Genomic DNA, 16,179 nt, shown 5'->3' with positions numbered 1-16,179 from the left:
ACTACGATAGAAAGGGTAAAGAGAGTTCATCTACGTTGTGCACTCACTTGTGGATATTCTGCGTACTTGACTAGGCTTTAAGATTGGCCAACGTACATACATATATTCGGTAAATCGGTTCGATTTTAAAAGATATTTTTTTTTAGTTTCATGGTCTTAACAAAGAGACATCATAATGCACGTAATATATTTTCCTACAGTTCGTTACATTAATAATAAAATATGACTATTAAAAAGCTAAATATTAAAAATGAAAAAGCAAAACATGTAACATGAGAAAAGAGACATTTAACCTTGATATAATTTGAGCTACAAAAAAATCCAGTCTAAAATCGTTCAAAATGTCAGAGTTTAATTTTGTTATTTCGTCATAATTAGTATTTATACTACAATCCGAGTTTTATTAAAAGGTGTCAGAATGGATACTCATATTCATTTACTTTATTTTACGAATCCGTCTTAATTTTTACTATTTAATAAGGCTTTAATTAAAAACATCAAATAAACATGTAGCCCTAAGTGCAAAAATTCTTTATTTCTGGTCATTGTTTTCGTACTTGTACGTAGTTAATATTCTTTTTTCTCGTATTCGTTTACTTCGTGTATACATTTAACCTAGAAATCTGCATTTTTTTATTGGTAAGTTATTCTTAATTTTTTAAAAAGTCATTGTATTTAATACTTATATTTTTCCAAGATCATATGAGGTAGTTTTATACCGCTGCGATACTAAGAGCAGAACACAGCAGATTTGAGCAGAAAAAAACTACCAAAAAGTAAGGCAAATTGCACAAAAATAAATATATCAAAGCTATACTTCTATGAACGTTAAAAAGATTTTGACACAATGTTAAATAAGTAAAAATCCACGAATAGACATATACAAAGCTAAAGAAAAGATTGCTAACAAAATGTCATAAGTAGGTATCGACATTATTTCCTTAAAAGAAAGAAAGAATTCTTAGAATGTCACATTAAATCGGTCAGAGTTACGAAATAAATATTTAAAGAAGTTTTCTTTCGATTTACGTCATACTTCCGAACATTGATCATTGCGATATAATTGAAAACATTCATATAACAAAACTTAATTAATAAAATATGTATTGAAAAAACTAGAATACCTACATTTATAAATGTCTTTTACATATGAATTTTTAAGAGAAATATTTATAGGTTACATACCATTAAAAACAAAAGTAGAAATATTTGCCCTTCAGAAATCTAACCCATATGTAACCGAGCGATGGAATAATAACTCTTACGTCAACATCACCCCTGTCAATTCCACATGTATTACGAAATAATTGAACTTTAGTATCACATTAACCATTTAAATATATAAGCAACATGCGCATCACACTAAAACTTACGTCACATCCGAGCAAGTTGTTCACGGGCGCAATCCATTCACCGCATTCATCACATCCGTAACACAACACCTCAACACGTTTCGATTGTCGATAAGTTATCGAACGTCACTGCGTCAACTGCGGCAAAGTGGTAGTTGGTAACGTGTGCACGGGTGACGTGTGGTGGAGCAACTGCGGGCGGCGCGTCGGCTTTCGCGCATGCGTAACACCCTGCGTAGGGGATGGATTCGCATAATGGTCTTGTCAAACCTTTCTAGGTTTCCGAATTCCGATAGCGTGTTGAAGGGTCCGTTCTTGATAGAATTCATGGGTGAATACTTGATAGCAGTACCGTTTATATAACATCTAAGCTTTCGCACAGTGATAGCATTTATTTAAGATCATCGGAGGCTTTTTTATTATACTTAATTTACTCGATACTAATTTGATTGACTGGAAATTGGATTGGCGAAATAAATTACTTCGCCAGTAATGGAAATAAAATCTAAAGTACTTCCTGTGACAAAATAACGAATATTACCACGATAAGAAAAGTTGAGGAATGAAGACATCAAAGTTACTCTACCATTGATTGACTGAAGACAAAGAAACGCGATATTTACATTAAAATATGTTTTAGTGACAGTTTTATACAGAATCCTTTTATCTTATCGAGCTACAACGTAGGCACCTACAATAAATCAACTTATCACGGTTCGGCAAACATCAGGAAACATTTTCATATTTCCGCATCCAGACACAACAGCAAACATCCAAAGCGAACAATTTTGGATTCTTTCATATCTTCCAATCATTTTTACTTGCAACACATTTACGTGACCATTTTTAAACGCAAGAAACCTTTTTTATGTCAGTATATAAAACCATTTTATTTTGTAAGCTTTCAGCATTTACAATTAAAATATTTATGGTTACGTGTTGGGAATAATTAAGCCGATATATAAAAAATATTTTAGATAGCTATCAAAATGTAATTAATAAATCAAGTTTTTTCATAACAATAATAAAGTATTATACAATACTTCTTTTATAAAGTGAAAAAATTATATAAAATAATACAGATTAAATTAGTTAGTAGGTTTAATCTTGGTTACAAATATTGTCCAAAGATACAATATTACTTCCACAAACAAGAGGAATGTAATACAAAACTATATGAATATAAAATGAGTCAAAAGAAAAACAGTAAAGAATGAACGCTATCTTTCTCACAGAACAAAGTAGACAGGAGTGGGTTTGAATCGACAGTGACTCTTATTGCACAAAGTATAGAGATTAAAATGGAGCAAACAGTAACAGTGGACGTAGTCATGTAGTGTTGTTATGTGGCTGAAATAAAGACTCGACGCTACGCGGTGATTCCCAGCTGAAGCGACTAATGACTCAGTGACAGACAAAACAATGGGTAGTACAAAAGGTTTAAATAAAACTATATAGAAAATATAACATATTTGATCAAGTTTGCACTTATAATTAAGAAATATTTCGGTTTAATTTACGTCATTAAGCATATAAGAATAACGTTTAACAACAGTATGTCATTCTTCATATCATTAAAAAAATACTTAAGATATTTTGAAGTACTTAAATAATATAATCAATAAAATAAACAGTACGTTCAGTTTAGTGGCGAAATAGTTCAGGAGATTGAAATCGATTCTTCCGGTTCAGAGCACGGGTCGGCATTCTTTTATACAGCGGGGAATTGAGCTTAATGGACCTCTTTTGATCACTGAACAAAAAACTTCAAGAGGCAAACCTTGACATAACTTACATAAATACTTGATTTTTTCGATTGCGCTTTGTATGTTTTATCCAGATTATTCTAGACAATTTTATGTTTTCGGCCTGGACTGAGTAATAAAAGATAATTGCAAACTTCGAAATCCATACATGTAATAAAATATCATTTTGTATTAATAATTAATTAGTCGCAATTCCTTCATGAATCAAATATGAAATAAAGAAATTGGGATATTAAAATCTATTTTCAAATACCCTCTACAGTAAATTATTAAAACAAAAAAAAACTTGAATTATTATAGACTTGAAACTTCCTCGTTAAAAAGTATTCGTAGTATTAAATTTAAAAGACCCAGTAGTATGAATAACTGAATCATCTTTTACACATCTTTTAATCTATAAACAAAGATCGATGCTGCGTAATTTATAGTCGTCACATATATCAAAAAACGGTTATCCGCTCGGACGCTTTGGTATATATATATATATATATACCAAATATATATATATATATATACTTAAAGTTTTGCTAGAAAAGCAACTAAACTGATTGAAATATTTTCTCATCGAAGTACATATAATATAAATACTGTACATCTGTTTACAATAAGCTATTATAAACTAAAATCAGGATAAAAAGTTACATATCAATTAGAAAAATACCGATTGCGTTAGGTATATTGTAAAAAAAATTTGCCGTTTTTAAAATAGGTTCGAAAAATGACAGGGCATTTTCTTTGAAAATGTGACGTCTTACCATCATTAGCTGCTCGTTTGCTTTCCTACAAACATTAATAAAAAAATATTATCTACAAAATACAGACAAAGTCTATCCTTTGTTCACATTTATTAGATATGAAAGTAATTTTAAATAAGTAGTCACTTTCGTAATGAGTACAAGTAGCCACCTCGTTTAAAAATACATTTTTATATTTTAAATTTAAAAGTCATTGTATAACAAAGTGCGGTGCAACTTCGTGGCACAGACTAAATTTACAGCTTGGTAAATTAAGTCTGTAACTATAATAAATTTATGTAAAGTTTTATGATTTGTTAATAGTTATTACTTAAACATTCGTATCGCATGACAGTTAATAGTATCCAAAACAATGCAAATATAGAAAATAGTATATACACCAGGTGGTACTGATATCTGAGATTCAACAACACGAAAACGAACTTAAGAAATTTACTTACTTACTTCATACATTCATTTACAAAATAATTAGATAAATATTAACATTATATAAGGTATGGATACAGTCAGTTTTTTTTTGTAATTCCAAGCATGTCTAGAACTCAAAACAGCTGGTACCTTTGATACTTTTCATCCGAATACGAAAAAGGATCGAATGTCATTATATTATAGTCTATTGCGGAAATTGCCACTTTCCTGTAGCCTTGGTGGTCATAGCAAATTTTGCATCCTGTATTCCGCACTTATTTTTGTAATTTCGCAAGGTAAATTTATACTAGTAATTAATTATTAGTTTTGATCTAATAATAATAAAGTGCATATTAGCAATTGTAAAAATTTGCGATTATAATTCATCTCGTGCTTTAAGGTGAAGGAAAACATCGTGAGGAAACCTGCATGTGTCTAATTTCACTGAAATTCTGCCACATGTGTATTCCACCAACCCGCATTGGAGCAGCGTGGTGGAATAAGCTCCAAACCTTCTCCTCAAAAAGAGGAGAGGAGGCCTTTAGCCCAGCAGTGGGACATTCACAGGCTGTTACGGATTACGGATAGCAATTGTCTACATTTTTCTTGTAAGTTAAAATTAATCGCTTTACAGACGAGTATGAATTTTAGCAGTTTTTTTTTAAATTGGTATCGTGCGTACATACATCAAATAATTTAAACTTAAAAAGTAAATCATCACAGTCACAAAACCTTACTAGGAATATTTTTTTCATTTCTTTATCGACTTTACTAGAATTGGCATTTTGCCAGGCTGCTAGTCTTACTTGTAGACACAAGAGAACAATTGTCGCCATATGACCTTTCCAGTTTAGTAATAAGTTTATTTTAGATTTAGCATGGAAATTAAGGATTTATACAGTTATTTTCATTTTTTTAAATAAATAAGTAAAAACTAGTAGTTTATATAAATTAAGTTTCATAAAATTGCCTCAAATTAAAATATTAATAAGGTCATGCTAACCGACCAACTCGATGGGGACATAACCTATAACTAACACCGGGTTACCAAGATACAATAGACGTACGACACATCGAATGTTTGAGGCATGAAAGTGTTATCTAATTTTATAGAAGCTGACTTTTGCTATTTCTATATAAATGTGACGGTGTTTAATTTTATTTATTAAAGCAATACAAAATTGATATACTGCTCTCCATCACTCTGTGAGACGCGGCCAGATCCAACGACTTTTAATTTTCGAAATGTCTTTTGTCTAGAGAATTTTCCGAGCTACTATTACGCTATCATAATGAACTGCAAGAGTAGGTCGTGAACGCTTTGAAATGAAGTACTATAGACGGCCCTCAGGTTTTTATTTCGCTGGAGGTAATAGAACAATTGCATTCGGCTCGCCGGCAGACTGTCATTAAGGATTCACTACAAACAAAGAACTTGATACTTAATTAATTTTGTATGAAATATATAAATAGTAAGATGCTGAAAAACATTTAATACATGAACAAAACTGACATTTGCCTAGTTTGAATAAAATTAAGATACATACATTAAAATTAATGTAACTTTTAAAATATGCTTATTAAATGAAAGTATATTTTTACCAAAAAGTAATTAAATAGTTATTTTAAACGCTGCTTAATCTTAATAAATTTGAAAAGACTTCAAATTTAAATGTTAATATACGTTTTAATAAAAAAATGCAATGCAAAAATACTTGCACCGCATCTTTTCGATATCGTACACAAGATTATATAATTTAATCTATGTTTACAAATAAACGCATCTAAGATATGATGCCAAGAATTAAGAGTGCGTGCTCAAAAGTTTTATTCTGAATCAAGATGGGAAAATTCACACTGATTCGTATGGACTCGAAATGAACATTTACTTTTATGGAGGAAACAATGCGAATTGATTTTCATTATCTTAATGGTTATTTATAATGTTTCCGGTCGAATGACCAAATAGAAGGAAAAAGTTCCTAAAGGGTAAGGGTATTTGATTCATCAACATTGCTAATGTGTTTATTTATTTTACAATTTTATTTAATACTTCAGCTTCATCGCCCTGGGTGAAACTTTATTTAGAGTCTACGTGATTAGGTTATTACGAATGTAAAAAGTCTGATGATCTTTCCACTGAAATACAATATGATCACTTTAATTCACACAAGTTCTCTCTTAATATATCAAATTTGAACCATCACTTCTAGACAACATTAGATGGGACGATTTTTTACAATAGAATGTCGTGACATAGATATTATATTATAAATATTATATAAGCGTTCGTTTAGATTTATTTTAGTCTATCACTTTTATCGGATATGAGCGTGTAATACGATCGTTGATGATATTTATTGAAGTATTTGTTTACACACTGTGTATTTTATCAATGTAATTTGACACATTATTATAGATACCTGTGATAAAAATGCTAAATATGATCTGCTTCATTTCATCCTTGTAGCATAATAATTGTATCATTTCTTTTACACAATTTCTTTTTCTAAAATCTTTTAAAAATTACTACGAATAACTTATCATTTTATTTGTCTGTTTTTATGTATGTTTGATAAACAATTATTTTATAAATATAATTAACATTTTTTTTTATTTAAACTACCTATATCAAATCTACTTAAAACTGTTTGAAAATAGCTTTTGAAATTGAGTATACAAAGTTATGTCACTCATGTCCCATTTTTTTAGTTATTTTTTTTGTACCATAAGTTTGCTATGTATGTTTTTACTAGAAATTCAATTAATCTAAAAAGAACAACGAAATTATTATTTTTTGTTGGTTTTTCTAACCAGCAACAATGACTATTAACAATGTAATTTTAGACAGCACTGTTCATATCATCAAACCTTTACTAATATTATAAATGCGAAATTAACTCTATCAGTTTGTAAGGTTTTTATGTCTGAGACTTTGAAAACATTTGGATAAAATTTTCAAAGCCGCGAGCGAAAACGTGTTCATGATAAAATTAAAGAGGACGGGAAAATTATATGATAAAATTAAATTGTCAGCCAACTGGTGGTAGTACATGTACACTGTTAAACAAATCTTTACTTCTATGATCCGCTATGAGAGGTTAGCGAGTTAGTATTTTTAAAGAAAAGGAGGCTAAACAACATAGACAGGGGCTAAACAAGTGAGAACGGTATACGTACATATTGATATTCACAAGATTTCAAGTAGTTCAATAACCTCAAAAACAAACTGATACCAATAGAGAATATGTATCTTTATAAATTGACAAATCACTACCCGCATTTTGTCAACGTAAATTACAAAACATTGGTGCCGGATCCATCCAACTGAAACCTATCAGATTTCCCGCACTATGCCGGATATAGAGCAATCGGGAATAGATTGAGCCGTGAAGCGGTCCTCCTCATTGTGTTTACGGAAATGCAATTTAACTCAAGGAAGAAAAGGTTTTGGAGAAATTATATTGTTTGAAGACGAAACCGAATGAAGTTGTATAAAAGAAATGCCTTTATCATCATAATGAAATATATTTCACCTTTAAAACCATTAACATATATTCCATACAACGTTGTTTATTCGGCCACTACCATCGTATCAAATCAGAAATTACTTTCTTTTCATTTCAAGATTTGGATTTGTATTTACCTAAATTTAAAAACAAAATTTTTGGGTTTTAATTTATGTATTTTTTATGGGCGTGCTAGCAGCTTATCTTCAGGCACAAATGCCAAGATTAATTCCGTTTACCAAGTTCTTATATCGATATTTAAGCATTTTAATATGTAGCAATGGCAGAGGCGTGTAGTTGAATGCCGAGCGGTCGTCGGCCGACCGGCGCCTAGCCATCGATTCATGCGTCCCCTAGTTTTTAGTTACCCACATGGATAGGCTCAGATTACAATTTAGTGGTATAAAATCTACTAGATATTTGTAAATTACAAATACGTAATAATAAGAATTTCTATAATAGAGATATTATCCTTTAATGGATATTCGAATAGAGACTAAACCGGTCAGGCCACTAACCTAAATAAATAAAATTATCTTTTCTTCAAGAATTTACATCGCAAAGACAAAGAGGCAAGTTTCTCCCTTAAAGTAAAACTATTTGGTCTTATTGCATGCATAACTCTTGATAAAAGTTTAGCTCACATCAACATCATATGTAAGTTGTTCTGAACTTTGGTGCTCGACTCCTTGTGTGTTGCCAACCATTTAAAACTTGTAACAAGTTATTTGAGGGATATAATATTAATTATAACCTCCATTGACACTTTCAAAGTAGAACGAATTAAAAAATAGGGTAAGACTAATTATTTTTTCTACGATAATTGCTACAAATTAATACTTACATTACATTTATACTACGAACATTATAAAAGGAGGTTAAACGGTTTTTTAATTATATTTTATACCATATTTGATCTACATTTTCATAACACAAAAATTTGATATTTTCGAATTTTTAACATAATAAGATTCAAATAACCGGTTTAACTTTGTAGACCGAGGCGTGTAATCGTTATTGATTTTAAACAAAAGTAAAATATAAATTCATTCACTCATTTATAATTATTTTTCCAATATCATTAAGAGAATGTTACAAAGCTTTTTAGTAATGAAATAATGCTTCTTCGATATGAACACATTCCTACAACTGGCAGATATATGTTGTCCTAATAGAATATTTTTAATTACGTCGTAACACAACTTGCTACGTTTGAGATATTTCTTTGTATATAATGATTTTTCAAAAGTTATATATCAAAATCAGGCACATAGTCGTCGTTTAAGCTCTTAGTAGCCGATTCAAAGAAATGTAGATTTTTTTATTGAATTATTATATTTGTATTTATTTACATGGCTTTCAATTTTCCCAAATGAGTGACAGCAGAATGAAGAATACAGGAGATTTTAAATAATTAAATACATATACAGTAACAGCCTGTGAATGTCCCATTGCTGGGCTAAGGCCTCCACTCCCTTTTGAGGAAAAGGTTTGGAGCTTATTCCACCACGCTGCTCCAATGCGGGTTAGTAGAATACAGATGTGCCATAATTTCAATGAAATTAAAGACATGCAGGTTTCCTCACGATGTTTTCCTTCACCGTCAAGCACGAGATGAAATATAAACACAAATTAAGCACATGAATATTCAGTGGTGCTTGCCCGGGTTTGAACCCACGATCATCAGTTAAGATTCACGCGTTCTAACCACTAGGCCATCTCGACTGGGTAAATACATATAATACTATATATTCTAACAAAGTTTGACTAGTGTTAACTAAAAAGTACGCTGATTAGTTTTTTTACAAAACTTATTTGAAGAATATCAGTTGAAATATAAAAAATCTTTACGACGCTATTTTAAAAATCCAATTTAAGCATATCTTATAGGATACAAACCTGAAACTCGTAGAATGAGAGACATGTTCTCATAATGTTCAATTTAAGTTTCATGCATAAAGTTGGCGTTTTAACCGTAAAAGTTATTTAGTAAAAGTTCGTGTAATTGAGCGTAGCATTTTTTTTTCACGATAATCACAATTGTGAAAGGGCTTTGTACAAAACTAGGCACGTACTATACTTAGTTACTTTGTATTTGTTTTTTGGTGTGAAGTGTGAGCGAGCCAGAGAAGTTTGAGACATAAGGGACATAATATTTATAAATTGAAATAAGTTTGTCGCACATTGGCGAGCTAAAGAATAGTTCATATTTCTTACCATGGCAATTTCGTCGGGCGTATATGACCATATTCCATCTGAGGTCATTTGTCGTCTGCCTTCTTACTATGATTTATATGGAAATGAATATACTTTACTTTACGTTTTTGCACTAACTATTTTTTTATTGTATTGTACCTAAAAATAATTTAAATAATATCTGAAGCTCAGACACAGACACAAGACTTCTTAGAAACTTAAGCGGATGAAATGTGGTTAAAATATTTACATTTAAAATCTTCATTCAACAAAGAAGCATTACAATTACTTATTGATTGTCAAAAAAGTACAATCTAATCAGAAAGCAACACTTAATTCCTGAGAGGAACTGGCAAAAGAATTAAGCGTTTTCACCCCAGTTTATTTTTGCAATAATAAATTATGAATTTTAGAAACAACCAGCCAGTATCATATATGTTTATGACTGTTTAGTGCAGTGTTCACGGTAACTGGCTACTGTGGTAATTGTTTGCATATAGACCAGACGCTTGTTTGTCTTGTTAGTTGCTAAAATTGAAATATTTATAATAATGAAAAAAAGAGCAAATTTATATCATATTGTTAAGAAACTAAATGGATATTTACGCAGCAATAATCAATTAAATATAATTAAAAATCGCAAAAGCGAGAAAACAATGAAAGTTCGCGTCGATATACGCGGTAAATTTGACTACGCATCATGTTACTCTGTCTGCCAAAACTATATAATACATGTTTAAAAATCTACTGATATATGGAAGTCAGTTTATCACAGCTGAGAAATGACTATTAGTATTTGTAAAAGACTGTCTGATGGAACACTAGCTCATATCATCTACATACAAAGCAGTGCCGTGAAGCTATTTTAATTAGAAAATGCACAAAAGGGTGGTATTTTCATTCAAATAGGAGTGAGCTTTTTGCTTATAATTCAAATGTGATATTTCTTAAATGTAATTAACCGATTTTACTTCAATGTTTAAAATATACTATAAGTCATTTCTCAGATTATAGTTTTAAGAATTCGGACGTATTTTAATATATTGAAAAAACGAACTATATATGTTTTAATTCTTATTAATACATATTGAATACTTTTAATGTCGAATATTCAAAAACCAAAGTATTATGTCTCAATTTTCACACAACTATAAATTGAGATCTTTAGGTCGATGTTAAAAATATGCTTGTAATTCATTTGATTAGTCTCTACTACTGTTTAATCTTTATATAATAAGCATTTTATATCAAATCAAAATAAATACTATTATTTTAGTGCACACTCTATTTAAATGCAATGATATATCTCAGCAATTCCTCATTTTTTTCCTCTATATTTTCTGTTATAAAATAATATGCAATGCACTGTGAAGATTATTGCCTGCTTACGCGAATGCATAATTGAAGTACAGAACACTTCGCTCGTGCCGGTGTTTACACGCGATTAAGCCTTCATATCATCAAAGTGAGATTATGACGTCACGGGCTCATTTTAAGTTTAGGGTTGGGCTATTATTCTAGCATTTATCGATGTTTTTTTAACTACTTAAATTGTAGGAAAATAATTGATTACTTCAAAAAGGTGTCATAAAATAGGTTTAAGTTTTTAAAGGTATATTTATAATAAAAACGACGGTTAGATCGAAACATCGTAAATAACGAGATATATACGTTGCTATGTACCTCCAACTCACCGTTCAGACCAGCACTGCACAGCAACACAAAGTTTGGCGGTGCAATAACTGTTCACATGATGAACCAACTCATAAAGGTCTGCACGAAGCTCTACCCTCTACTAAAACTACGTAACTTCACACAAGAAGATTATTTCGATCTGGATTTAACCGGTACCGATGAACTGCAAACTAGTACCTAGTACCTGAGACTTCCAACTCTCTATCACTTACAAAACAAACTATATCAAATTCAAGTCAGAATAGAATAGAAACTTAACCTAGATGTTTTGAAACGTAACACAAAAAATCCCATATGATGTCAACTCTGCTCTTCAAAGACCTCAAGTCAAAGTCAAGTGGGTAAACGACACTCATATCTCCGCTTACGACAAGAATCGCTCAAACTAGGTATTCAACGAAGAAGGCGATGAATACTGACACTACGACACACATTTAACATCATGTATTTGATGTTATTGCATTACATTTGAGTTTTATTAAAATGATTCTAATGATCTTTGTTGATTTCCAGGAAATTTTTAAATCAGGAAGTGTTCAAACGGACAACTAAGCGATTTGTCTAGAGCTGTAGCAGAGTTCGATTTTTATAACGGGAACAATTATATGTAACTAAAACCAATATATGTCGAACAGACCGTATGGTTGTTATCATTATTGGTCACTATTCGGGCACTTGGATTATGTAGCAAACAAAAGTATATTACAAAAAATAATCTAATCACAATAACTATTATAGACATATCGTCCGGCAAACGAAACGTATGTATTTTTATTTTCTTTATATTTCTTTTAGGAAACAAACAATATAATAATACAATCAATTAAATGAATACAACAAATACATAAACTAATAAAGTTCCCATTAATAACAGTTCCTGTAAGAAGGCAATAGTCTTTAGGACGGTTGAAACTTAAGTGTCTAAACCCAACCGTATAAATTAAATTAAATTATCGAATGAATCGTATCGTATTTAATAATTGTATCGTATTTAATTAAAAATATAATATGTTCAGAAATTATATACAAGTTATTATATTTCGATATCAAAGTTTTAGTTCGACATTAATGTGATTTTACATCAAAAATCGTCATAGATTGATCGGTTTAATATAAATGTATTTTTGCAGCACAAAGCATGTTTAATTGCTTTCTAAAGTTTTCCCTTTGTTGCATGGCAACGATTGTGTAGGATAATATTGAATGCGTTTTTATACTGCAGCTATTACGTCTATTGTTAGGCTTTAATCTATGCAGAAGCACACAGCAAAGCGATACTATTTATAAATCCTTTTCATATTGAAATCATAAAAGCTTCTATATTAAATCTTTGCTTTGAATTGACTTCAGTTTAGATGCATAGGTAGAAACAAAATAGATATATAATAGAAGAAAATGAATCTTTTTTTTTAATTGTAAAATAAAATGTTATGTACTCACAAATCAAGCGTTAAATATATTTTTAAATTCATATGTTTTAGATATTAAACTTAACATTTATAATGTATGTGTACAACACTTTGACAAATAAAGTTATCATTTTTAAAGGGTAAGTGAACGATATTTAGGCAGTAGTAAAATCAATTTAGGGAAATTTTAATATATAAACATGTGTATAGGTCATATCATAAAAACTATTTGAACAACTAACCTACGTGTCTAGCGAGGGGACGGAGAGCCAACTTACCCCTGCAACTCGTAAGCTGGCTTCCAAGAACTCGTGTCGTATACACAGGGTCAACGGCCCAGACAGAGTTGAACAATACCCTCCTTTAGTCTCATGGTGCGGTAAAAAAATCCGCGGCAATCGTTAATAACGATTACATGATAACTCTACTAATAACCTTCGTGTTATTCACTAAAAAAATATTGAGACAGTTATGTCTTACGTATTAATAAACATATCAAAAAAATATTTCTGCTTTAATTTATAACACTAAGGTTTTTAAAAATATCGATTTGCATTCGATTTTTAAACTTATTCTAATTACTATCAGGTTTATACAATATTTATCTATTTAGTTCATGTCTTTACAAACCCTGTGAAAAGCGAAAAATTTGAAATGCCAACTGATGCTATAATTTGTCATACAATATGATATAATCACAATCATTATTTGTTACCAAAACATTGCCTTATGAGTATACTTACGGTATGTGGACACAAAGTTAATTAATACTTTACTGTAAAATTTATACTTTATACAAAACCAATAGCCATTACTTGCAAAGAATTAAACCTAATATTTTCCATATATGTCACACAGAACTGGGCCACGAGGCTGTCACTGGCGGCGGCAGCGTTCTTTGAAAAAATGACAAGTTTGTGTCACTCTATATAATATACTTTTTTCTCGACTACCTCGATGGTCTAGTTACTAGATATAATGTCCCATAATCTCGGGTTCAAACCAAGTCAGGGTTATAAAAAATTATTGGATTTCTATTAAAAACCTCTCAGTCAACCGGATTATGAGAGTGAGGAAATAGACACTGCATCTGTGTTTTCGCACTATAATATGTTTTGCGCAATTGGCTAATCCGTCTTAAGAATGGCCACCATAGCCGACTTAGAACATGAGGACATCATATTATACCACCCTAAAACAAACTCTGCTAAAACATAAATAATGCATTTTATATCCGCAATTAGATGTAACGTATCTATTATGTAAATATTAAAAGAATATAAAAAACATGTTTTATGTTTTTTAAGGTTTTTTTTAAATGCTTTCTATTTATACAACTAACCTACACAGTAACTGAGACTCGGAACACACCGCAAATTTAGACTGCACAATTTTCATTTTTACGGTTTAAATCCACACAGTACTGCGTTTTTGTACCAAACCCCAAATATTCTTAACATATAATTCATATGTTACAGAAATGCGAAAAGCTGGATCATTTATACACTATTTTGAATGAATATTATGTGATCATTATAAATATTATATTAATCAATTAATATTATAAATTAGAATATTTATATACTACATATACTATTTTTCTTTTGTAAATACATACTTATATTGATAACTACACCCAGACTCAGGACAAACTGACATGTTCATGCACACAAATATCTGTCCTGAAACATGTCTACAACCTTCGGCGTGAAAGGCAAGCATCCACCAACCACGCCAACCGGCTCGTCATACAATAAAACCTTGAATATTTGGTTTCAATATATTAATATTGACTCTGGACACAATATACTAGTAAAACACCCTTTTTAATCCAAAGTAATTGATTGTGTTAAAATTTATTATTCTGCCTTAATATCTCCTAAAGTAATTGCTCGGTCTGTTATCCATATAAGTAGCTTTCTCTTCAACCTTTTGTTTAATATTACACACAATATCCTTTGTTAAAGTTCTAGTTTTTCATCAGCAGTTTACGTGTATCATCCGTCAGATTAAATTTTTATACTTTTATGAATAAAGCAAAAATGTTTAAGCAAAGTGATATATTGTCTATGCCTGCCTCGTTGGTCTAGTGGCTTGATACAAGGCCGCAGAGGTCCTGGGTTCAATTCCCAGGTCGGGCCAATAACAAGTTATTGGGTTTTTCTATCAGAAAATTCTCAGTAGCATCCCGGAGTCTGAAAGTTGGAAGTGTGTACATTCCCGTGCCTCGGAAAGCACGTAAAGCCGTTGGTCCTGTGCCAGAACTCTTTCCGGTCGTGTCGTATTTCCGTCCCATCGGATTATAAGAGTTAGGGGATAGGGATTGCACCTGTGTTTGCGCACACACTTGTGCACTATAATATCTCCTGCATAGTTGGCTAATCTCTCTTGAGAAATCGGTCTGGAGGACATTATATTGTATATTTCCTTTGCGAGCTTTTAAGACGTGGGCTGTCGTCGTCTGCCATATATACTAAAATCTTCTCCGAAACACGCTGCATCTTCTGGTAATGTTTGATGTCTTAGTTTAGTAATTTTTTAGGTTAGTTAAAACAAAAAATGTCTCCTCATTTATTAAAAACAGATGACCTAATTTTTAAAATTATGCAATATCCGTCTTATATTTAGATTATTTTGCTTTTGGTTAAAAAATAACAAGGAATAAAATTCAAACTAATAATTTGATTTAACGATCCTAATTTTTGTATATTTATTATTTACTTTCTAACACATATACACATAGAAACAAACACGATTACACTTACATGATCGTGCACACACTTTGACGTACACACAATAGTTCTAAGCATTGCATGCTATTTTTATTGTATTTTTTCTTCTGTAATGTTAAACACCGTGTCAATATATTTGTAAAAATAATGGAAAGAGCGAGTAACTGCTTTTTTTTTAACTTAATTCTAGTTGCCCGAATGCAACATAGTGATAGTCATATATAAGCTATACAAATGTCTATATGTCAAGAATCTGTACTACGTAATTAGTATTGTGTGAAAATGTAGTTTATTTTTAACGTATCTAGTGGATTTTAATTGTAAAAATATACATCATATGGTGTACTTTAACGTCAC

At 30.8% G+C, this 16,179-nt stretch overlaps 1 protein-coding gene across 7 annotated transcripts in view; it reads right to left on the bottom strand.

Annotated features, from left to right (window-relative positions):
- LOC126768604 (protein lin-10-like) overlaps positions 1 to 16,179 on the bottom strand; it is a 122,294-nt gene that overhangs the window by 61,929 nt on the left and 44,186 nt on the right. The window contains exon 1 of one of the 7 annotated variants that reach the window (XM_050486827.1): positions 1,374 to 1,522. The exons of the other annotated variants lie outside the window; for them this stretch is intronic. The gene's annotated coding sequence lies outside the window, so the exon portion shown is untranslated. Of the gene's footprint in view, positions 1 to 1,373; positions 1,523 to 16,179 lie in introns of those variants that run through there. 7 annotated transcript variants of the gene reach the window in all.

This window comes from Nymphalis io, chromosome 1, assembly GCF_905147045.1.
Source record: "Nymphalis io chromosome 1, ilAglIoxx1.1, whole genome shotgun sequence".
NCBI classification, from domain to species: domain Eukaryota; kingdom Metazoa; phylum Arthropoda; class Insecta; order Lepidoptera; family Nymphalidae; genus Nymphalis; species Nymphalis io.
The sequence above is the reverse complement of the archived record's forward strand: the minus strand, read 5'-3'. Positions and strand labels throughout refer to the sequence as shown.